Genomic DNA, 7,932 nt, shown 5'->3' on the forward strand with positions numbered 1-7,932 from the left:
GCAGGAATTTGTCATTAAGAAATCGTGTAATGTGAGTTCGGTCAGTGCATCATTTACAGTAACTCTCAGTAAGTTGTTTATTGTGGAAGTCAGTGACATTCTTTTCAATTCACTGTTGGTCATTACTGCAGAGTCCATTTATCACCCTGTGATGAGTTTTCCACTTGAAAATGCAGATCATTATTGAACTATTTCGTAGATTAATCGCTTTTATAAACATGCGATATAGCTGACCCGGAATCCTCAAATTTAATATTAATATAAATTACTTAATAACATTCAAAGCACCAACAACATATAACTTTGGGAATGCTTCTTGGCCTAATAATTCTTTCCCTGGAGTGAGTACCATGTTTTCTTAATGTCTCCATTTCTCTGACGCATTATATTTCCAGCGCTGATTATTTGCAGGGTGTTTTGAATGAAGCACCCAAACATTATTAAGGTTTGTTCAAATCACGACTCCAGAAGTGACAAACAGACCGACACGACCAGCAGGCGTGTTTAGAAAACAGACAGGAGCTCCGCCTGCAGGCCCTAATCCCGCCTCAGCCTGCCTGTGAAGGAAACGCTGGCTTTTTACCCTGATGTGACGTCTGCCCACTCAACCCACAAGACGATTCCCCCTCCTTCCTTCTCTTCCTCTAAACACCCAGTGCGATGCCAATCCCTTTGACTCTGTCTCCACTGGATAAGCCCAGATAAGCAGTTAGTTAACAGTTATGTTTTTCATTCTCTAATATCAGTCTACGAGTTTTAGTCTTGTGTCACACTGTATCTGTAAGTGTTGCCTATTAGGTCTGTATTTCTTCAAATCTGGACACTTTCCATCGTCTGTGTGTCTGCTTTGGTCCTGAATCAGCCATCTGAGTTTCTCTTTGTGCACAAAATCTTCCCTTTGCATTGGCTACATCCGCTGTTGTCTCAGTGAGGAATGGAGGCATTTCATCAAAAACAAAAACAATGAGGCCATTCTCTAAATCCCAGCCTGGAATTGTTTTTCCTCAGTCTTTAATGTTTTTCAAAGAAAGAAATAGTGGGAACAAAGTCTGACTAGTTCACAAGTAACACTAAGAAAGTTTCTATATTAAAAAAAAGGAAAAGAAAAAAAAGAGAATGTTGTGAAAAAAATCCTAAAAAAGATACAATTTCTTAAATTCTCTATTCGTGAAAAATTTCAAGGCTTTATTTATTTGTTGTTTTTAAGTTGTGGCTTACAGCTCAGCAAAATCAGAAATTCAAGAATCTCAAATTATTAGAATATTTAATTTGTAATTAAAATTAATACAGTATAAACACTGTAAACACTTTTTTAGGCTCATAGGGAAGTCTGCTGACTTGATAGTTGACCAGATGATGATTATCGACACCCTCCACAAGGGGAATAAACCACAGAATGGCATTGACGAAAAGGTGGACTGTGATAAGAGGGCTGCATTGATATAAAAGTTGACTGGAAGGGAAACAGGGACGACCAAAGCCTAAGAGGACTGTCAAATAAAGTTGACTCAAGAACTTGGGAGAGCTTCAAAAGGAGTGGACTGAGCTGAGGCTGGTGTTACAGTATTGAGCCACCATGCACAGCCATCTTCAGGAAGGAGCTGCAGCTCTCGTATTTCTATTATCAAGCCACTCCTGAACCAGAGACGATGTCAGAAACATCTCCAAGGAGAAGAACAGGAGTGCTGCTCTGTGGTCCTCTTTTCAGATAAAAGTCATGACAGTTCCCTTTCTTCCTCATTCTGATCTTCCATTTGAACTTCAGCAGGTCTGTGACCACGTCTGCATGTGTAATTGCTGTGCAGTGTAATCAAGTGGTTGGTAAGTTTGAATTTTGCACTTCATCCTCAAGTCTGGAGGAAAAATGGAGAGGCGCAGAATCCAGGGTGTTTGAAGTCCCGTGTGAAGTTTCTGCTGTCTGTTGGTGGCAGTTGCTCAGCTGTGTTTAATCACATCCAAAGTCAGTGCAGCCATCTACCAGGAGACTACAAAGTAGTTCATGCTTCCACCTGCTGACAAGCTTTATGGAGATGCTGATTTCTTTTTCTAGCAGGACTTAGCACTAGTCCACAGAGCCAAAAAACGACTATCAAATCAATTGCTGCCCATGTTATTGCTTCTTGATTGATTAGCAAACTCACTTGAACCCCACAGAGAATCTGTGGAGGGTAAGAAACACCTGACCCAAAAATAAAGATGAGCTGAAGGTCGTTATCAAAAGCAACCTGGGCTACAGTAATACCTCGGCAATGCTGCAGGTATGATCGCCTCCATGGAAAAGGAGCCCCAGGTAAGATTTGGATGCACACATGAACAAACCTTTCACAAGAAAACACAAGTGTATGTAAAAAAAAATAGAAATAGTGTAATAGATTAACAGACTTGATTTTATGAGCTGTGAACTGTAATCAAAAACATTAAATTAAAAAAGGCCTTTGCACAAAATAAATGAATGAACAGTTTCATTATGTTCAACCAAATCAGTAATGTGGAATCTCAAATGCTTTTGTAAAACTGTGAGCAATTATCTTAGTCTTGTGAACAGCTCTTTTGGATATTGGTCACTTCATAAAACAGCATTTCAATTTGTGGCAAAATATGTTAGTCATATAAGCTCGTTGGCCAGCGCGTTCTTTTTCACAAGCCCCAGAGCCACATAAATAACATCTCAGCTTTGAAGACAGCGATCGTAAACGACAGAATCCAGAAAACCTTTACACAAACACGACATTTTCACATACGGCCTCTAAAGCGTGAGCGACCGTTGGGGAAAATGTTTTGATAACTCTTTGTTTTGTGGATATCGTTTTCAGCGGTTTTCAATCATGTTTGTCATTCTTACGCCGCGTCAAGAAGCCCTAATGGTCTTTTTATTGAGCGAGCTCCTCATCTGTCTTTTTTTGTTTGACTCTGTTGGAGATGTTGCAAGTCAGTGTTGTGACACGGCTGTCTGTCCAAAGCTTCCTGTCCTTGTATTATTCATTCTGAGGGATTGTGCATTTGTTTAGGCTTTGTGCACAAATATATTTTGACAGCTCTGGACCCTTCCATTAGCGCAGAAAGCGTACCAGAGAAGCACTCAATAGGCTGTCCTCAAGTGGCCCTGACTGTTGACCCCTCCTGTTAACACAACGACCTGATCCTGTCTTAGCATCCTCCAGCTAGGGAAACAAGTGAATACTCAGTGTTATAGTGCAGGGTATCCCTCCCATCAGTTTCAGATGTTGTGTATTAACACTGATAATATATCTACAGTGAGCTAAATGCAACATCTGTGAAGTAACTGCTGCTGTGACTTCACGTCTAACACATCTGCATATTGTGATATCAGTTTAAGTTGAACTAAGGCCCGGCTGTACTTTTGTGCAGTACCAGTTTGTACCACAAGATGGTGTAGTGAGCGGAAGCACTAAATGACCAGGCAAGTCGGTAAGATCACAGTCTTATTGACAATGGAAAAAAGCAAAACCTCTTGTAGATGTCATTGTAAACATCGGCACACATCTGGGCCCCGTTCCAGGAAGCTGGTTGAACAAACTCTGAGTCTACAAATAAACTTCGAGTTGATTAATGCAGACATGGAAGCTCAGAGTTTTTAGTTGATCCCAGCTCCTCAGTGTCAACTCTGAGTTAAACAGGTTGTTGACTAGTGAAAGAAAGCACTCATCAGAAGAGCTCTGATGCCGATGATTCACCATGGCAACAGGTAACTAAAGAGCAGAATCTCTTTTTTAATCCGATGAATAGAGGAATATGAATGTCTTTCAATCTGGACCCTCATGTTTGTGTTACTTTTACTCAATGGGTCGAGCTGGAATCACGCCGAATACGTTAAATTTCTTAAAGTCTCATCAGCTGTAATTTGACAGGGACACAATACAGATGGTAGCTACTGCAAATAAGACTGTAGATATGTAGACTTTTGGTCAGCACGACTGATTTTGGTCATCTGTGGTTGAAAAAAATGTCTCAGTAGCCTGGATTAAAAAACTGTGGGGCATTTATAGCATGATAAATGATTATTCACTGATTATTGTTTTAGCTCCATACAGATTAGGTACATACAGATTAGTAATTACTGTGTCAAGTTCGAGTTTTATACTGCCTGACACTCATGTTAAATTTAAAAAAATGTAAATGGGATCATAATGTTTGTAAAGATTTCTGTGCTCTGTGAGTCGTGCCATCGCGGTTCACTCCAGTGGACCATTTTTTGGATCACGGTGCCTTGCAATAGTTCCAAAAGTTAGCAACATACGCTAGCTATGCCGTAGAGATATAGCAGCACAGAAGTTTGAGATGCATTTTAAAAGGTAAGAAGTTAAAAAGCAAGTCTGTCTGTGATCAACACACATTCCAGCTGCCTGCTAAGCACTAAGGCTACATGATCCACGTGATGACCCTGAATTCTGACCCCCCACTGACAGGACTCTGTCTTACTCAAGAGTCTGTTACCGAGGTAACTAACTCATGGTTTAAATTAGCTTTCTATGTGGATAAGAAAACCCAGAGTTTTCAGGGAACAGCACTTTCAACCTGTTGAAGGGTTTAGTTACATTTTGCATAAGAACTACAACAAGCACCTTTAACATGATTTTGTTTGGCTATTTTTCTGTCAAACATAAAAAGAGATCAATATCCACTTTGAGTTCTACCAATTAGCTGGCAGGGTGAGCGTCTTATAGCTTTTACCATCACTCTGAACATTTGAAACAATAATAATAATGTAATGTTGAAACATTTCATAACAGTGATGTAGAAATAGTTTCCAATCATGTAACATCCATCTTTACTCAAATACAGCCTCCACATTTGTTGTATTGTGGGTATAAATTGTGCTTCTTGTGATGTAGTTTTCCATCTTACTAATTTCCCTTTCTTCAGGTTTTCATAGCTCTGCTTCTTCTAAAAACAGAAGAAGAAACTTTTTTTCCTGCAAACTCTACAAACTTTTATCACTATTGCAAAGAAAAAGAATCACATTTCCAAAGAAGGTGAATACCTGTATGTCTTTAAGGCTTTTACGTGTCCTTATAATGTTAGGAGTCTGTCTGGTCTCCAAATTTACATTTAACGCCCCAAACGCAAAGTCATAAACAACATGCTATGTAGTTGTTTTTCTGAAATTAGCTACTTATGAAAACCAAAATTGTTGTTGCAGTTTTTCATATTGCATTTTGTCTGGCATGAACAATGGTAATCTGTGAGTTTGACCTGTGTTGTAGGCAGATTATCGATTTTTACCTGTACTAACCGGAACCGATCATATCCTGGCTGCAGTTTAATACCCAATGCTAACACTCAAAAGCCACTTTTATCTAATCTACCAATCACCAGTGCATTTAAGCAGGTAGACATGGTCAAGATGAGCTACTGAAGTTCAAACTGAGCAACCTAGCAGGGAAGAAAGGTGATTTAAGTGACTTCGAACACTGCATGGTTGTTTGTGCCAGATGAGCCGAGTATTTCAGAAATTGCTGATCACTGGGGATTTTCCAAACACAGGCATCTCTTGTGGTTTACGTAGAATGGTCTGAAAAAGAGAAAAAATCCAGTGAGTGGCAGTTCTCTGGGCCAAAATGCTCCCACAAGTCAGAGGAGAATGGGCAGACTGCTTTGGGCTGATAGCAAAGCAAGAGTAATTCAAGTAACCACTCATTACAACCAAAGTATGCAAAAGAGCATCTCTGAATCCACAACATGTTGAACCACGAGGCAGATGGGCTACAGCATGAAAAGACCACACAGCAAAAAACATTGCCTGGTCTGATGCGTCTCAATTTCTGCTGTGCCATTTGGATGGTAGGGTCTGAATTTGGTATCAGAATTGGATCCATCCTGCCGTGTAACACTGGTTCAGGCTGCTGCTGGTGTATTGGTGTGGGGGGTATTTTCATGGCACACTTTGGACCTCTCAATGAAAATTGGTTAAAATACGCAGCCTACATGGGTATTGTTGCTAAAGATGGGTGCACTGTGGTCATGAAGGGATGGACATGGTTAGCAACAATACAATACAATGAGTTCATTGTACTCAGATGGCCTCCACAGTCATCAGATCGCAATCCAACAGAGCACCCTTGCGATGTGGTGGGACGGGAGATTTGTCACATCAACACAAACCAAAATATCTGAGGAATGTTTCCAGCACCTTGTTGAATCGATGCCATGAAGAGTTAATTCAGAAGATAAATGGAGTCTAACGCGGTACTTGCAAAGTGTACCTAATAAAGTGGCTTGTATTTGAGAGGTTTTGATCTTTCTGCCTTAATTATAGAGCAAATGTGACCAATGTGAAGTTTCCCAAAGAGCTACATGACTGTTCCTTAAACCAACCCGGTCGACTCCGCTGACATGGAAACGTCCAATCACAGCCCTCCAAAGTGGGGAAAGTCAGAATGTAGAGATTACATAAGTCATCATTACAGATGACCTGGAAGCGCTGGGAAGGCCTGCATTAATGAGTTAATATCAAGCCCTGCCTTTGTGCTTGCCCAAGACTCAGTCACTGCTCTTTCAACATTCATACTCGACCGCAGTAGCCCTTTGGCCATTTACCCGCCTCACGCTCCACTTTCCCAGCAGACTGCGTAGCGAGACAATAGTAACGGCTTTTATTTATAGTTGATAACATTTCATCAGTTCCACGGCATGTCATAGGCACTGGGAGGAAAAAAGCAGCAACAACGGGGAGTGGAAGAGTCGCAGCGTATATGATTGAGGATGTTCCTGTTTTCAGCCCAGAGTTATGCTCTGTCTTTGGATTCGTTTGTAAGAATGTGTTCATTTATCATACAGTTTCTCCTTTCATGTTTATTTTCTGCTTCTTGTGGGAATTTGGCAGGATCTGCTGGGACTAGATTGCACAGACATAAAACTGAATGACCTCCAGCTGGTCATCATCATGTGACAAATAATCACCAATATAAACTCTGAGCAATAATTTGCTGCTTTTAGACTGGCATTAAATTATGCTTCTGACCCCGGCTTGTGATTTATATTTCTGATATGTATTTGTGAATTTTGCCAGCAAATGAGACATTTACAGCAAAAACACAGGAAGAAATTAGAGCGTGAAGTTATTTGGGACCCAGTGTGACTAACTGGCATCAGCACATCAGACAGGTTGACGAGCTGATCCGTGATGGTCAAGGTCAACAGACTGGATGATATAGTGGAGACAGAGGCAGAAGCAGAGCTTTTGGGATGTTTTCTGTATTCTGAACTGATGCCTAGGGGGAAACCAATTAGTACAGGTACATTAACCATGCCGAGCATCAGCTTTTCTTGGACCGCATGTGAAATAAGTCTTTTACAGTCCTTAGGGTGCTGTGCCATATTTCCCATCCCATAGGTCTCTCCTGGAACGGGAGTGTGAATGACTGAGGTTGCCATATCAGTTCTCAACCAGTTCCCCCTCGTCAGATTGCTTTAGATCATCCTTAGCCAGGACAGAACAAAAAACACACCCCTCTGTGACAATGATAACGCAAGATAATGTCAAAAGAAATTACTCACAGGACATCAAGTTATACAATAATCATCACGACATTTACATCTCTCCCATCTTCATGATTACTATCAGTTAAGCATATGAGGCTTTATGGTTGTGTTGAATTTTCCCTTTTTTCCCAGCTGGATCCCCCCCATTCGCCTCCCTTTTTTCTCTGATGATTTAATACATTTGTCATTGAACTATGATTGGCCTGCTACCTCTTCTCTTGCGGCCTCCCATTTTCCAGGCTTCAGTGATTTGTCAGAGTCTGTGCCCAGTTTTCTATGTGGTCTTTTTTTTCATGTCTTTCTCCTCTCTCCTCCCTTCATTATCTCCTCGTGATATCAAGTATTACGCTCTGACAACTACAACTCTATTTCCTCCTAACATTAAGCAATATCTTAGAATAAGATGAAAAGCCCATCAGTCCCATATGG

This window comes from Perissodus microlepis, chromosome 7, assembly GCF_051167445.1.
Source record: "Perissodus microlepis isolate ML-2025 ecotype Zambia chromosome 7, ASM5116744v1, whole genome shotgun sequence".
NCBI classification, from domain to species: domain Eukaryota; kingdom Metazoa; phylum Chordata; class Actinopteri; order Cichliformes; family Cichlidae; genus Perissodus; species Perissodus microlepis.